We start from the raw sequence: 18,526 nt of genomic DNA, 5'->3' as shown, positions 1-18,526 counted from the left end.
AATGAGAAAGAGAAGAGGTAGAGCGAAGAGAGAGAGGCAGAGAGTTCCAGAGCAAGGGGGCCGCAACACTGAAGGAACGACCACCCATAGAGCTGAGCCTGAACCTAGGGACCACTAGAAGGCCTGCTTCCGAAGACCTGAGGTTACGAGTGGGCTTGTAGGGTATTAGAAAGTCGAGTAAGTAAGCAGGAGCCAGGCCATGAAGTGCCTTGAATGTGAGAAGTAGAATTTTATAGCGAATACGTAAAGTAATGGGCAGCCAATGAAGTCTCTGAAGAACAGGAGTAATGTGCTCAGATTTTTTAGTGTATGTGAGAATCCGTGCTGCAGAATTTTGCACTATTTGTAAAAAGCTCTATAATGTTCATATGATCCACACAGTCGCTCTGACAGACTGTAATACACTACAGGAAGCGTAGGGGGCGATACGGCTTCTACTGTTTCATTTAAAAAGCTCTATAATGTTCATATGATCCATACAGTCGCTCTGACAGACTGTAATACACTACAGGAAGCGTAGGGGGCGATACGGCTTCTACTGTTTCATTTAAAAAGCTCTATAATGTTCATATGATCTACACAGTCGCTCTGACAGACTGTAATACACTACAGGAAGCATAGGGGGCGATACGGCTTCTACTGTTTCATTTAAAAAGCTCTATAATGTTCATATGATCCACACAGTCGCTCTGACAGACTGTAATACACTACAGGAAGCGTAGGGGGCGATACGGCTTCTACTGTTTCATTTAAAAAGCTCTATAATGTTCATATGATCCACACAGTCGCTCTGACAGACTGTAATACACTACAGGAAGCGTAGGGGGCGATACGGCTTCTACTGTTTCATTTAAAAAGCTCTACAATGTTCATATGATCCACACAGTCGCTCTGACAGACTGTAATACACTACAGGAAGCGTAGGGGGCGATACGGCTTCTACTGTTTCATTTAAAAAGCTCTATAATGTTCATATGATCCACACAGTCGCTCTGACAGACTGTAATACACTACAGGAAGCGCAGGGGGCGATACGGCTTCTACTGTTTCATTTAAAAAGCTCTATAATGTTCATATGATCCACACAGTCGCTCTGACAGACTGTAATACACTACAGGAAGCGTAGGGGGCGATACGGCTTCTACTGTTTCATTTAAAAAGCTCTATAATGTTCATATGATCCACACAGTCGCTCTGACAGACTGTAATACACTACAGGAAGCGTAGGGGGCGATACGGCTTCTACTGTTTCATTTAAAAAGCTCTATAATGTTCATTTGATCCACACAGTCACTCTGACAGACTGTAATACACTACAGGAAGCGTAGGGGGCGATACGGCTTCTACTGTTTCATTTAAAAAGCTCTATAATGTTCATATGATCCACACAGTCGCTCTGACAGACTGTAATACACTACAGGAAGCGCAGGGGGCGATACGGCTTCTACTGTTTCATTTAAATAGCGTTCTGTAAAGCTTACAGCTGACATGTGACTTTATCAGATCATACTGACCTAATGTGGACGTGCCACGTCACACTCATGGGTCAGAAGCATTTGTCTGGCTGCATGTTCTTCACCACTGAGCAGTCAGTTTTTCATGGTCAGGCTTGTAGATTTGACACACAAATGCTGTGTGTTAGCTGCATGTAAGTGTCATGGAGGTCTGTCCACTCAAGTCGTGCTGACCCTGATTATGGCAGATTTTTGTTATTCGCTCTGTCGTTTGCTGTAGTCGTCCGGTACAGGCTGGTGACCCTCATCCTCTCTCTGCCCCTTTCAATCATGGGGAAAATTGAAATTGTGATGTGCCGCGCAGCAGAGTGATGAAAGATTGCTCATATAATACAGAATGGCACAAACTCCATGAACATTAATAATTTTAGGAGCCACCTGTCACTTTTCATTCCGGCGGACGTGTCTGATGATCAGGGAGAGAGAAGCGGAGGGTCGGGAGAGCCTGCTGTATTAAAACACGAGTTTCAGGAAAAAACCAGGAATGAGGATTCAGAAGTATTAGCAACACTTCAAGGTTCCTACTGTGTGTGTGTGTGTGTGTGTGTGTGTGTGTGTGTATATATATATATATATATATAAAATACACAAACACTGATCAGGCAGAACGTTCTGACCACCTCCTCGTTTCTGCGCTCACTGTCCACTTTATCAGCTCCACTTACCGTATAGCTGCACTCTGTAGTTCTACAGTTACAGACTGCAGTCCATCTGTTTCTCTGATACTCTGTTACCCTGTTCTTCAGTGGTCAGGACCCCCATGGACCCTCAGAGAGCAGGTACTCTTTGGGTGGTGGGTCATTCTCAGCACTGCAGTAACACTGACGTGGTGGTGGTGTGTTAGTGTGTGTTGCGCTGGTCTGAGTGGATCAGACACAGCAGTGCTGCTGGAGTTTTAAACACCTCAGTGTCGCTGCTGGACTGAGAATAGTCCACCAACCAAAAATATGTTTTCTCAAATAATGTCAAAAACTGAAAAAACATCAAAAATTGAGATATGAGGTTTTATATATATATGTGTGTATACAGGCTGAGTCAAACGTCACAGGACAGGTTTTATTTTATTTTTTATTTTATTATCCATTTTTATCTCTGGGGTCATCTCAGACAAGCTGTGTGTGCTGAGAAAATCCGCAACAAACACCACCTTCAGCACCGCATGGTGGAGGCTTGTGACAGCATAAAAAATAAAACAAAATAAAAACGGTGTCCTGTGACTTTTGACTCACCCTGTGTGTGTGTGTGTGTGTGTGTGTACTAGGCAGACTGCACACCAGCTCCCTTCCCATTAGAAGTGCACTCATTAGGGTACTAGGCGAAGTTCAGAGGGTGTGGTTTTAGATCAGCTGATCTGCTGTGTTGCTCATTAGCTGCTCATTAAACACCTTCAAGAGGCTGTTTGAGAGGTTTGTTGATTAAGGAGCATTTATTGAGATAAAGTAATACGTTTATTGAGGAAAATTAATATTTATTGAGGTAAAGTAATACATTTATTGAGGAATATTAATGCATTTATTGAGGTAAATTAATAATTTTATTGAGGAATATTAATGCATTTATTGAGGTAAATTAATAATTTTATTGAGGAATATTAATGCATTTATTGAGGTAAATAAATTTAATTGAGGAATATTAATGCATTTATTGAGGTAAATTAATAATTTTATTGAGGAATATTAATGCATTTATTGAGGTAAATTAATAATTTAATTGAGGAATATTAATGCATTTATTGAGGTAAATTAATAATTTTATTGAGGAATATTAATGCATTTATTGAGGTAAATTAATAATTTTATTGAGGAATATTAATGCATTTATTGAGGTAAATAAATTTAATTGAGGAATATTAATGCATTTATTGAGGTAAATTAATAATTTTATTGAGGAATATTAATGCATTTATTGAGGTAAATTAATAATTTAATTGAGGACTATTAATGCATTTATTGAGGTAAATTAATAATTTAATTGGCGAATATTAATGCATTTATTGAGGTAAATTAATAATTTAATTGACGAATATTAATGCATTTATTGAGCTAAATTAATAATTTAATTGACGAATATTAATGCATTTATTGAGGTAAATTAATAATTTTATTGAGGAATATTAATGCATTTATTGAGGTAAATTAATAATTTAATTGGCGAATATTAATGCATTTATTGAGGTAAATTAATAATTTAATTGGCGAATATTAATGCATTTATTGAGGTAAATTAATAATTTAATTGACGAATATTAATGCATTTATTGAGCTAAATTAATAATTTAATTGACGAATATTAATGCATTTATTGAGGTAAATTAATAATTTTATTGAGGAATATTAATGCATTTATTGAGGTAAATTAATAATTTAATTGGCGAATATTAATGCATTTATTGAGGTAAATTAATAATTTTATTGAGGAATATTAATGCATTTATTGAGGTAAATTAATAATTTTATTGAGGAATATTAATGCATTTATTGAGCTAAGTTAATAATTTAATTGAGGAATATTAATGCATTTATTGAGGTAAATTAATAATTGAATTGGCGAATATTAATGCATTTATTGAGGTAAATTAATAATTTTATTGAGGAATATTAATGCATTTATTGAGGTAAATTAATACTTTTATTGAGGAATATTAATGCATTTATTGAGGTAAATTAATAATTTTATTGAGGAATATTAATGCATTTATTGGGGTAAATTAATTTAATTGAGGAATATTAATGCATTTATTGAGCTAAATTAATAATTTTATTGAGGAATATCAATGCATTTTTTGAGGTAAATTAATAATTTTATTGAGGAATATTAATGCATTTATTAAGGTAAATTAATAATTTTATTGAGGAATATTAATGCATTTATTGAGGTAAATTAATTTAATTGAGGAATATTAATGCATTTATTGAGCTAAATTAATAATTTATTTGAGGAATATTAATGCATTTATTGATGTAAATACATTTTATTGAGGAATATTAATGCATTTATTGGGGTAAATTAATACTTTAATTGATGAATATTAATGCATTTATTGAGGTAAATTAATAATTGAATTGGCGAATATTAATGCATTTATTGAGGTAAATTAATAATTTTATTGAGGAATATTAATGCATTTATTGAGGTAAATTAATAATGTAATTGGCGAATATTAATGCATTTATTGAGGTAAATTAATAATTTTATTGAGGAATATTAATGCATTTATTGAGGTAAATTAATAATGTAATTGACGAATATTAATGCATTTATTGAGCTAAATTAATAATTGAATTGGCGAATATTAATGCATTTATTGAGGTAAATTAATAATTTATTTGAGGAATATTAATGCATTTATTGAGGTAAATTAATACTTTTATTGAGGAATATTAATGCATTTATTGGGGTAAATTAATAATTTTATTGAGGAATATTAATGCATTTATTGACGAATATTAATGCATTTATTGAGCTAAATTAATAATTTTATTGAGGAATATTAATGCATTTATTGAGGTAAATTAATAATTTTATTGAGGAATATTAATGTATTTATTGAGGTAAATTAATAATTTTATTGAATATTAATGCATTTATTGAAGAATATTAATGCATTTATTGAGGAATATTGATGCATTTATTGCGGTAAGTTAATGCCCTTGTTGAATTAAATTAATAAATGTGTTGACTGCATCTTTTGAAGTACGTTAATAAATGTATTGACAATTTATTGCTAATTTTGTTTACTTATTCCCCAACTTTTGTAATTCATTCAGTTTAAGGTGCCTCAGTGTAACTGCAGCTCCGTTTAAGGTGGAATGGAAAATTCAGATGAGAAGCTTTAGCTTTATATCTGTGTTTGAGTTTTTTGGCCGTTTTTTCCCCACGTTTATTAGTTTTTATGTGATCTAACCCACTGGAATGTTCTGACCTCTGGAGATGTGCAGGTTACAGATCCACGAGTTCTAGTTAATCTTCTCCTCGTCGTGTTTTCTGCAGACGCATCTGACGTGTTTCTGTGGTCGGTCTGGTCTGTTGTGTTGGTGTTTATCCGGCTGCAGAGCTGAATCTGTGTAACCTCCGTGCGCCGACATGGAGACGCGTTCTTCTTGATGATCCAGTACAACGTTACGAATTGCCAGTCAAGCCAATAATCAGCTGTGTGACTTATCTTGTGTGTATTATCTGTGAAAGGATGATCCCATCGGTATCGGCCGATATTCACCATTAAAGTACCCTGATCGGATCAGTGGACCGAAGACATGGATTGGCACATCTCTAGTTTTGACCATATCTAGCAAGTTTGTGTTGGGTTATGTTTTTATTTTTCCTTGTATCTAATGTTAAAAAGTCTTTAGTGAACACTTTGGGGGGGCTCTAAATATAGACTGTGCTCTTTGCCATGCAGGTCAGGTTAAGCGGCGTGGCACTTGTTTTATGTTTTGCCTTTTGACTGCCTTAACTTTAAATTAAAATATGGATTTTTATGATTAATGTGAAGCGAACGGGGAGCCGTCCCTCTTTGACTTTTATCGTTAATGACGCTGGAGACGCATGAATCATCTTCAGATTTATTTAGGCCATAACTGTAACTGTGCTGAGTGAGTGAGTGAGTGTCTCCTTCCTTTTTCTTCTTCCTTCTTTATCCCTCTTTCCATTGTCTGAGTGCCGAGCAGCGATGGCGATCTTTCACTCCTCTCATTAGAACCGGCCTCTGTGGGCTCAGGGCTCTTTTAGGTGCTGTGTAGAACCACCAAAAAGGCTTCTCAGTCTGAAGAACCATTTAGTGATGCAGAGAATCATTTTCATCATGCAGAGGGTCCGTTGAGTGTTCACGGGTCTATATAGAACCATTCCCTTTACTAAAGAACTCTTGAAGAACCATCTTTAAGAGTGTAGAAGCGGAGCTACACACATTTTCAGGTTTGAAGGTCGACTCAGTTTTCAGTATTTTATTAAACGTTTTTATGTAAAGAGTGCCTGAGTGTGTTTTTACGCTTGAAAGCCTGAATCAAGGTTCATGCTTTTGTTATATTGTGTACATTTAATCTGGTTATTTTTGGTTTCTCATTCCATTCTCAGTTTAGCGAGCTCACCAAAGAACTCCGCGTCCTGTTGTCATCACCTCCCTGTGCCGGGCACTGATTGGTTTGTAGAGGGGCGTCTGGACGATGTCGGTGTGTGCTCCGTTTGGCAGGCAACCTTTTCCGTTAGATTGAGAAGGAAGAAATGAACAGATTTGTTTTGCTGCTGTAATACTGTCATCACAGCATCACTACCAGCAGGTAGCACTGCTCTGAACTCCGGTCACGTTTTCACGCCGCAGACGAACTGAATCGTGATTCAAGTCTGAGATCACCTCTTTTCATTGGACCCAGTTTTGGCGCTTTGATCCAAGGCACCTTTCGCACCTGCTATTTTGGTTCAGAACAAACTAAAAATCTGAAAGTCTGAACCTAAGAAGGGACGTCTCAAAGTAAATCCCATTAAAAATGAGCTTTGTTCAGTTACATTACTTTATTGTAATAGAACGTCTCATCCGGACACTTTACTCTGATAGGCTGCAGGTGCCTTGTTCAAACCAGTGACAGCGGTTTCGATGAAAGACGCTCCGTAGAGAGAGGAGTGATATAAACAAACTGACTAATGGGCACCAGGATTCTAGTACTTAGTACTTTCCAGGACTTGCTAGTATTTAGTATCGTGATACTGTGATGATGCTTTAATTTTTGACTTTGATTAGTGGGCTAGTGATTAGGGGCAGTCATGGGCCAATCCTCGTGACCGGAAGGTCGCCGGTTCGATCCCCAGAGCCGACAGCACATGACTGAGGTGTCCTTGAGCAAGACACCTAACCCCCAACTGCTCCCCGGGCGCTGCGGATTGGGCTGCCCACCGCTCCGGGCAAGTGTGCTCACTGCCCCCTAGTGTGTGTGTGCTCACTAGTGTGTATGTGGTGTTTCACTTCACGGATGGGTTAAATGCGGAGGTGGAATTTCCCCGTTGTGGGACTAATAAGGGCCTCTTAATCTTAACACATGCCTCAGAGAACACAGCAGGTGAGGAGTTTGGTGACTGTATCTCTGATGTCCTGAAGGTCAGCAATGCGATCCAGGGCTCGTCACACTCTACTGACCTGTGGAGTTCGACTTCTTTCTAACACTGGCCTCGTTCTCCAACATTTCCTAAGTTCTTAAATGTGTTCTTGAGAAAGGTCCTAAGTAAACATCTACGTCAGACTCATGACGTGTTCTTAAAGCGCAGAACTGGTCTCGCCTTCGTGATCTTGAGTGAGTGTAGATTCTGTTCTTACCCTCCGTCGCGGTCCGACATGGCAGCTTAATTGGTCTTCCCCCCGACATTTTGGTAAAACAACCCCTAAAACAACAACGAATATATATATATTTAAGTGTATTTCCAAAATTATGCAAAAGGGGGTTGTAAGGAGGCGTAGGACCGTCATGTCAACGACCGAGGGTGCCGAAGAGGCAACTGAGCAGCAAGGTCCAAGCAGCTCTCCTAGGCAAGACCATGGCGAAGCCAAACCAAAGGTTAGCTTACTAAGAATACTGAACGAGCTCAAGGACTTTAGACGTGATAATAAGCAACAGCTCGCTGACATAAAGCAAGAACTGAGCAGAACTAACACAAGATTAGAAGAAGCAGAAGAGCAAATCGGCGAGGCTGAGACGAGACTCCAAGCAGTGGCAACTCTGATTCAGCGCCTTCTCTGGCGCCAAACAGACATGGAGGCTAAGCTAGCCGACCAAGAAGGGCGCTCACGTAGAGACAATCTTCGCATCTATGGCATCCCCGAAGAAGCCGAGGGAAAGGATATGATTGGCTTTCTGGAGAATTTACTGAAGAGAGCGCTCGGTTTTCCACACGGTGAACAGCTCAGAATTGAGAGAGCACACAGAGCACTGGTCCCAAATCCACCCGGCTCGCAGGGGAGACCGCGGTCTATCGTCGCGCAATTTTCAAGCCACAGAACGAAGGAAGAGGTGCTCCGCAAAGCCTGGCAGAAGAAAGAGGTTTTCTGCAACAATGTCCGCTTTTATGTGGATCATGACTATCCTCCTGCTGTCCTTAAAAAACGCAGCGAAAAAGGTACTGAAAGAAAAGAAAATCAAGTTTCAGACCCCTTACCCAGCGAGGCTACGGGTCTTTTACGAGGAGGGTGCCAGGCTGTATCAGAGTGCGGAGGAGGCAACGAGAGACATGGCTGCGCGGGGATTTCCGGTGTCAGTGGTGAAGCCCTTCACCGATTCGCTCCAAGAAGAGGTGCAACTTTTGGCGGAATGGCAAGTGGTCACGCGACGCTCAGATCACCGGGGCCAGGTTGTGGCTAAAGCACCCACACAGGCAGAGAAGACTGTCTCACTATCCTACAGGGAAAAGTTGCAGGATTTCAGGCGTAGAGCGTCTTTGGAGGATTGAAATATGAACAGACGTCTCGATTCAGTCACCGGGAGTCGATAAGTTGCCCGTATCTTCGGCTCATTATCATTATCGGTCATTTAAGATTTTACTTGCAGTAGCTCCATTCCTACTTTCTCGGAGTTATGAGTTTTTGAGTTAGATACACAAGTCGGGAGGTGATCAAAAGACATAACGAATTGTCCTCTTGGTAGTTGCCATGGGATTCTGTTCAAGGGCCCTACTCGGATTAAAGAGTGGGTCATCCCCTTATGGGCGTTCTGACTTCCCAAGCCCCCAAAGGGCTCATTTAAAACAAGCCTCAGTATTGGAAGCTAACGTTCAGTTAGAATGTAATATTGTTGCTATGTTATTGTTCACATGGTTTTTGTGTGTGTTCGCAACTTTCATAACAGTCAGGGGGACATGTAGGAGTTCAACTTTGAATCAGAGAAGTGAGGAAATTTTGAGAAAGTGTGGTAATTATTGTACAAACCATGAACGACCAAGACCTTAAAGTAATTTCATTTAATGTAAACAGGATATTATACCCAGTAAAGAGAAGTAAGATTCTATCGTGTGGTTGGTTAGTGTAGCGGTTAACACCTCTGCCTTCTACGCTGTAGACTGGGGTTCAATCCCCACCTGGGTAACCACCCTACACTATACCAATAAGAGTCCTTGGGCAAGACTCCTAACACCACCTTGGCCTTCCTGTGTAAAAATGATCAAATTGTAAGTCTCTCTGGATAAGAGCGTCAGCCAAATGCCATAAATGTAAATGTAAATGTATTAAAGATGAAGAAAGAAAAGGCACATATTGTTCTCTTGCAGGAAACACATCCTGGCTCCTCTGAACAAGAGAAACTTAAAAGAATGGGTTTTTCAAAAATGTATTATTCATCGTATAAATCAGGCCGCAGGAGGGGGGTTGCAATATTAGTCTCCAATAAAATACCGTTTGAACAAATATCCGAAACAAAAGATAAGGAGGGAAGATACATTTTGGTTTCAGGAAAGGTAGAGGGCTCCACCTGGTAGTGACTTGGCATTCTATAGAAAAATGTTTGATTTGATGGTAAAAGCGGAAGGTCTATTAATTTGTGGGGGAGATTGGAATATTCGTCTTAATCCAAAGTTAGACTCTACAAAAGAAACCTCTGTGAAAGTGTACTAATGATAGAGTTGGGCATAATAGATCTTTGGAGAGATTTTAATCCAACAGGACGCGACTACACATATTATTCTTCACCCCATAATGCTTACTCAAGAATGGGTTATTTTTTCATATTTAAAAGGGACCGACATAGAATGCGCCGTATTGATATAGGAATGATTGACCTGTCTGATCATGCATTAGTTATGCAAATGAATAGAGTTAGCCGTATATCTCTCTGGTAAATCTCTCTGGCTCTGTGGACCCTCACTGCGTCTCGGTAAGGTCACCTAGGACACACCTGAGTTGGATACAGATGAGTCTGTATCTCTGGTTTTATTTGTGATGTCCTCCGCAATTCGTCGTTATGATAGAAGAACCTTTTTTGGTGCTATATAGAACACATTCTCAGTCAATCAGAAGAACCATTTAACAAAGCAAAGAACAAGTTAATCATGCAGAAGGTTCTATGAGTGTTCATGGTTCCATAAACAGCCATTCTCTTCCCTAAAGAACCCTTGAAGAACCATCGTTTTTAAGAGTGTAGGAGCGCAACTACACTCGTTTTTATGTTTGATGTTCGGTTAAATTTTCTGTGTTTTATTAAAAAAAATTTGGGTGTTTTCACACCTGGAAGTCCAAACCTCAAGGTTCACGTTTTTGTTACAGTGTATTTGATCTGATTAGACGTCGACTTTCATCACCCAACCGTCAACTAAAAATCTGAAGTCGTTCAAGCCCTTTTGGGCAGAGAAACACTGTTTATTTAGAGTATGAAATAATTCTGAAATGGTGAGAACGCAAATAATATCTCACACATTAAAACATCTTAAATATTGTGAGTATGTCCGTTTCTCATCATGAGATTGTTGTGAGAAATGTTTAAGCTTATTCAGTCTATTTCTAGTATTTTTTACTTGTTTTAAGTCATTTTATCAGTTGAAATGGGCCGACAGTGTTGAACAATAATGCTTAAAACAAGCATTTCAGTATTTGTTCTATAAAATCGCTATCAAATTAGTTAACCCCTTAAACTCCTTGGGTCCACCGGTGGCTCCAAACCGCACTTGGTCATGTTCTCCATAACATTCCTACTCCATAAGCTCCATTCAGAAGCTGGGCGTCGTGTGAGGCTGTAGCTCTTCTCTCCAGTCTAATAGACGGTGACGTCATTTTAAACCCTTATAATAAAAGAAGCTGAACTCAGTTTGTTTTTCTACTGAAAGTCGAGCCGTTTTTCCCCAAATCTGGGCTCTAAACTATAAACAGACGGCGTCTCTTCAGTGATCTGCTCTGGAAACATCACTTTTAGAAAACAACACAAAGAGCGGCGGAGATTTTCGGCTTTCAGCAGTGAATCGTAAGCATGTAGTGATATGTGGAGATCATAAAACACACGTTCTGCTCATTTGAGAGGAGCTTTTACAAAAAAATAAATAAATCTAATCACAATTTACATTTATTCCATGCAGTTACTGAATAATTTGCCTTATAATTTGGTCACAAAGTCAAATGGACAAACCAGAATATACCCTGGAGAAAAGGGGTTAAACCAAATTAAGAATAGATATAGGTTGAACAATATATAATATTCAGCACTCTCATGAAAAAGATTAGATTTATTGATTAGATTTAAGCTGGAATGTTTACTGGAATATGGTGGTTTGAGGTGAATTTATTAGCTATGCGGATCTGAAGCCGATGAGCTCTTTGTTGACTAATGGCTGCGGTCGACTCTGCCGGCCCTTTAATTTGTGCGGCTTTAGGAGAGAAAAGAAAAATAGGCCGCTCACCTGAGCCAAACTGCCCGAGGCTCCAGAGAGGCCGCTGGAGAATCTGCCTTTAAATTTAGAAACTTCAGGAACCTCCCAAGTTATTTTAACCTACACATGGATGTTGGAGAATGTGCTGAATATGGTTCTGTATAGCACCAAAAAGATTTCTCTACTGATACAACTGTGACATTGTAATAATATCAGAACCCTTTTTGGTGCAATATAGAACAAATGCTCCATCAGTCTGAAGAACCGTTTCATCATGCAGAGAACCCTTAAATCATGCAAAAGGTTATTTGAGTGTTTATGGTTCTTTTAAAGAACCATTTTCTTTATTGAAGAACCCTTAAAAACATATTTTTTAAAAATGTGTACAACCAGTGTTTTACTGCAGTGCCTGATTTGTGTTTTAGAAACAGTTTATTAAGTCATTTTGTTATAGTTTAGTAATGCAGTGTATTTATATGTTAAAATTAAAGTTATATGTTAAAATTACTTTTACATGTAACTCCCCCCCCCCCCCCCCCCCCCCCCAAACCGAAAAATGTATAGTTTTCTTGCTAAGCAACACTGCACACACAACAATAAGTTCTTATCCAGTTCAGATCATAATAAAATCTCTCCGCTTGTTTACACACACTGATGTGCTCTGGATTGAAAGTTTAGAGTCCGTACATTAAACCCAGTTTCTCTACTCAGACCAGTGAGTTCAGAGCCAGTAACACTGCGTATAAACTAACAGCGAGATTTTGTTGCTGTTTGTGTTAAACAAAAGAAGACCTGGACGAGCAGCAGTGCCCAGTACGTAAATCGTGATCGTCCAGTCCATCACACAGTGATTACACCACTCACTCCAGCTCTCATTACAACAGCCTATCAAATTTTACCACTTTCTTACTGCTTCTAGTGGCTGGCAGGTCAGCGTGATTGATGTGAAATGTGGCCGCTGTCTCTTTAATTTACTGCTTGTTGCCGTAGCTGCGCCACAGCCTGCCTAAAGCACTGCTGTGAGTTCGCCTCACTAGAAATCTGGAAAGTTTTCATTTCTCAGTAGCCACTTCGTGAAGTAGCTATTTTTACATTTTCTCTGTTGTAACACACACAGTAGCGCTGGCGCCTCACAGCGAGGAGGGCCTGGGTTCGATTCCCCGGCCGGGTGACCGGGGTCCTCTCTGTGTGGAGTTTGCATGTTCTCCCCGTGTCTGCGTGGGTTTCCTCCGGGTTCTCCGGTTTCCTCCCACAGTCCAAAGACATGCAGTCAGGCCGATTGGACGTGCTAAATTGCCCCTGGGTGTGAGTGACTGTCTGTCTGTCTGCCCTGCGATGGACTGGCGACCTGTCCAGGGTGTATCCTGCCTTCTGCCCGATGACCGCTGGGATAGGCTCCAGCACTCCCCCATGACCCTGAGGGAGAAGCGGCTTAGAAAATGGATGGATGGATGGATGGATGGTAACACACACTTGACTTTTTCAGAAGATGAGTTTGAGACCCGCACAATGGAAACCGAAAAGCTGCCTCCTCCTTGCAACTCCAAATGCATCCGTTTGATTTGCCAAGTCGCCATCGCACTTCCAAAGAAGGGGAACGCCGAGAGACATTTTCAAGCTGTACACAGAAACTACGACAACGTTGTCCAGGCTACACAAACCTGGCCAACACCATTCAGTGCAAATTTTTTTTAAGGCGTTTGCCCTGTGATGCTGAAGCTCAGTATAAGCCACGGAAGTGCATTTAAAAAGCTTCAAACCTGTTTAAAAAGGATGAGGCCAGTCTTTTCTTGTTTTTCATGATGACCTGTCCACTGCAAAAAGTAGATCTCAAGCCACAGAAGTATGGGCACCACTGCGTTGGGATGTTTATGGTAATCGTTTTTGGCGTAATCATGCGCTGGGTTATAGCTGTAGTTACATAAAATCTCACAGCTGATCAAAGTGGAACTGCCACTCCGTCTCTTCACGCTTAAATGCGGAGCGAAGCTGCTCAGCGTTGGCCGAGCTTTAAGAGAGTGTCCAGTGTGAAATGTGCAGAGAAACAGCACTCTGAATTAGAGCTGTCGGCTTTCGGTTCTCCAGCTTGTTTGAAATTTTCCGTCCCGCATGGTGTTGCAGTTACGTTCTGGTTTTTCTCCATGCTGTAGCGTTTAAGGTGGAGCAGAACATTCAATTAAGAAGCTGGTAAATCGGAAGCCCTTCAGCCTGGTTTAAAGATGATCACCAGCTGCTGGCAGTTCGGTTCTTGTGAAGGGAATGAAAAGTGCCGACATCCCTTCACAGCCTGGAGCTGCATTTCTGCACGTTGTCTGGCATTTTCGCTGCTGCTCTGTTGTTGCTGTTTTGCTGGACTAGAATGTGGGCTGGGGTATGTAAATTTTGGGGAATGAATATTAATGAGTCTACACTGTTATGCAGCAGTTATGATTTTGAAATCAACCTGTTTTATTGCCTCTTTTACCAATGGCGGGTTTGGTTTTGAAGGAGGAGGCAGTGTTTGAGATTCACGTCGTGTCAGTTTCATGCACTGAACTCTCCCCGTTCAGCTTTGCTTATGTAAACACATTTATTTCTTTCTGTGGCAACTTTACGTTCCACGTTGTAGTTCTTAAGCTAAGTAGTAAAGCGTAAAGTGACTAGACCATCACAAGTTCTGATGAAACTGTAGGAAAAGCTCTTGTCTTCAGGGCTAATGGAAAGATGTTATGAAGAGACGGCAAATAATCTGTCAGGAAATACAGATACGTTTAGATATAAAATTGAAAAGCCCTTCGGTTTTGGATCCTTTTAGATGTTTTTGGCAGCAAATTTTATCAGTGGAAAGTTTCTCTGAGGCGGCTGGCTGTCCTGTCTTTAGAATGCAGTGTGTGTGGGTGTGTGTGTGTGTGTGTGTAAAAGGATAATAATCAATAAATCAGTGAGGGTGCATTTCAGTGAACGAGGTTCAGAGGCGCTCCACTGTCATTTCATAACTCAGACAATTGATTTGTGCCTTTAACACCCAGCAAAACAAACTTCAGCAGGTTGTGGAGGAGAGAGAGTGGAGATACGAGAGGAACAGAACAGGTGAAATAAAGGACCTGACCAGAATCCAAATTTGGGCCTGATAACATATTAAGGGGCTACAAATTCCAATAATTATAATCTCAGCCATTATAATCTTCAACCATCGCACTACGTAGACTTGATCATCATCTGAGGGCTCTCAGCAAGTGGCATAAGGCTGGCAACACCACTGAACAAGAGAGATGCTGCTCTCCTCCAAGTAGTTCAGTCACAAATCTGCAATGGAAAGCACAAGATGTTTTAAGCTTGTTAGTACATTAATATTAATTACAGAGAGAAAGACACTCACTGCTCTACTGTCTGAACGCTACGCATGCCTGCAAGCACGTAGAGGATCCAGTGGGAGAGTGAGCGAGAAGATACACAGAGAGAGACTTGACACATAAGCATAACTAGACAAAGAGCAAGAACACACACCTACACACAGGCAGAGGCTACATACACACAGAAAACACAGGCAGAGGCTACATACACACAGAAAACACAGGCAGAGGCTACATACACACAGAAAACACAGGCAGAGGCTACATACGCGCAGAAAACACAGGCAGAGGCTACATACGCACAGAAAACACAGGCAGAGGCTACATACGCACAGAAAACACAGGCAGAGGCTACATACGCACAGAAAACACAGGCAGAGGCTACATACGCACAGAAAACACAGGCAGAGGCTACATACGCACAGAAAACACAGGCAGAGGCTACATACGCACAGAAAACACAGGCAGAGGCTACATACGCGCAGAAAACACAGGCAGAGGCTACATACGCGCAGAAAACACAGGCAGAGGCTACATACGCGCAGAAAACACAGGCCGAGGCTACATACGCGCAGAAAACACAGGCCGAGGCTACATACGCGCAGAAAACACAGGCAGAGGCTACATACGCGCAGAAAACACAGGCCGAGGCTACATACGCGCAGAAAACACAGGCAGAGGCTACATACGCGCAGAAAACACAGGCCGAGGCTACATACGCGCAGAAAACACAGGCCGAGGCTACATACGCGCAGAAAACACAGGCAGAGGCTACATACGCACAGAAAACACAGGCAGAGGCTACATACGCGCAGAAAACACAGGCAGAGGCTACATACGCGCAGAAAACACAGGCCGAGGCTACATACGCGCAGAAAACACAGGCCGAGGCTACATACGCGCAGAAAACACAGGCAGAGGCTACATACGCGCAGAAAACACAGGCCGAGGCTACATACGCGCAGAAAACACAGGCCGAGGCTACATACGCGCAGAAAACACAGGCAGAGGCTACATACGCGCAGAAAACACAGGCAGAGGCTACATACGCGCAGAAAACACAGACAGAGGCTACATACGCGCAGAAAACACAGGCCGAGGCTACATACGCGCAGAAAACACAGGCCGAGGCTACATACGCGCAGAAAACACAGGCCGAGGCTACATACGCGCAGAAAACACAGACAGAGGCTACATACGCGCAGAAAACACAGGCCGAGGCTACATACGCGCAGAAAACACAGGCAGAGGCTACATACGCGCAGAAAACACAGGCAGAGGCTACATACGCGCAGAAAACACAGACAGGGGCTACATACGCGCAGAAAACACAGGCAGAGGCTACATACGCGCAGAAAACACAGGCAGAGGCTACATTCGCGCAGAAAACACAGGCAGAGGCTACATACGCGCAGAAAACACAGGCAGAGGCTACATACGCGCAGAAAACACAGGCAGAGGCTACATACGCGCAGAAAACACAGGCAGAGGCTACATACGCGCAGAAAACACAGGCAGAGGCTACATACGCGCAGAAAACACAGGCAGAGGCTACATACGCGCAGAAAACACAGGCAGAGGCTACATTCGCGCAGAAAACACAGGCAGAGGCTACATACGCGCAGAAAACACAGGCAGAGGCTACATACGCGCAGAAAACACAGGCAGAGGCTACATACGCGCAGAAAACACAGGCCGAGGCTACATACGCGCAGAAAACACAGGCCGAGGCTACATACGCGCAGAAAACACAGGCCGAGGCTACATACGCGCAGAAAACACAGGCCGAGGCTACATACGCGCAGAAAACACAGGCAGAGGCTACATACGCGCAGAAAACACAGGCAGAGGCTACATACGCGCAGAAAACACAGGCAGAGGCTACATTCGCGCAGAAAACACAGGCAGAGGCTACATACGCGCAGAAAACACAGGCCGAGGCTACATACGCGCAGAAAACACAGGCCGAGGCTACATACGCGCAGAAAACACAGGCCGAGGCTACATACGCGCAGAAAACACAGGCAGAGGCTACATACGCGCAGAAAACACAGGCAGAGGCTACATACGCGCAGAAAACACAGACAGAGGCTACATACGCGCAGAAAACACAGGCAGAGGCTACATACGCGCAGAAAACACAGACAGAGGCTACATACGCGCAGAAAACACAGGCAGAGGCTACATACGCGCAGAAAACACAGACAGAGGCTACATACGCGCAGAAAACACAGGCAGAGGCTACATACGCGCAGAAAACACAGGCAGAGGCTACATACGCGCAGAAAACACAGGCAGAGGCTACATACGCGCAGAAAACACAGGCAGTAAACACGCTTGTTGCAACATCCTGAATGAGTGATTCTTGGTTCTGTCCAAGTGCAACTTGCTGGTCACTGAATTCATGTGCGTTTGATGGACTGTGCATAAAGTGTCCGACGAGCCAGAAGACTTTCGAGTCCGCTGTGGAAACCTGACCCTTCTTTGCAGACTGTGGGCCAAGTGTTCAAATGGTAGAAGCCATTGCAACCGTATAGCGATCACTGTCAGTGGCAGGTGTTAACTTTTCTGCGTTCTATTCTCTTTATTCAGAAAATGATCAGAATATTCCTCGGTGTAATTTCACGTTTCTGTTTTACCCAAACAGCTGTTTTAGTGCAAACGACTGCACGTTCCATTCTTTATCAGTGAAGTGCGTTTTACATATTCTGTGTTCAGATTTTCCGGTTTGGGCAATGAGGCCTTGTTCACACAGCAGGTAAAATGGCCCAAATCTGATCTGTTTCTTCGTGTGTGTGTGTGTGTGTGTGTGTGTACAGCAAAAATACAGAATCTGACGTTTCAGTTCTGATTCGAGATGCTTTCTAATGTGGTACTGAAATCTGATGCGTATGCAGCGCTGCGACTTCGTCTGAATTCATGCAACTTTTACATCAGTCCAGCTCCACATTCGTCCTAGTTTTGTGCTTATGAGACCTCACAAACATCTGGGCTGTTGTTTCTGTACAAAAAAATTAGAAGACACTCATCCAATCCACTCAGTATTGGCTGAACGCGGCTGGAGGAGACTGAGGCTGCAGTGTCAAAGAACAGTTACAGTCTGAAACCCAAGTTTAAAGAATCTGATCTAATGACTAATGTCATTCAGCAAAGAACAAACAAATCAGATTTGGTGAGAAAAATAGATTTGGGACACATTTACCTGCTGTGTGAACGTAGCCCAATCTCGCTGTACTTTTAGTTTATTTAAATAAGCGAGCCCCAGGTTAACTTTGTATTTTGCTTGCAGTTGAGGTTCTGTTGGTTTTAAAAGGATAAAACGGGCCCATTAACTGCGCTGTAAATATAACG

The 18,526-nt window shown here is 41.6% G+C and overlaps 1 protein-coding gene across 3 annotated transcripts in view; it reads left to right on the top strand.

Annotated features, from left to right (window-relative positions):
- prmt3 (protein arginine methyltransferase 3) overlaps nt 1-18,526 on the top strand; it is a 126,339-nt gene that overhangs the window by 25,638 nt on the left and 82,175 nt on the right. The gene's annotated exons all lie outside the window — the stretch shown is intronic.

The sequence above is a fragment of the Pygocentrus nattereri genome, chromosome 15 (assembly GCF_015220715.1).
Source record: "Pygocentrus nattereri isolate fPygNat1 chromosome 15, fPygNat1.pri, whole genome shotgun sequence".
In the NCBI taxonomy this organism is placed as follows: Eukaryota; Metazoa; Chordata; class Actinopteri; order Characiformes; family Serrasalmidae; genus Pygocentrus; species Pygocentrus nattereri.
The sequence above is the reverse complement of the archived record's forward strand: the minus strand, read 5'-3'. Positions and strand labels throughout refer to the sequence as shown.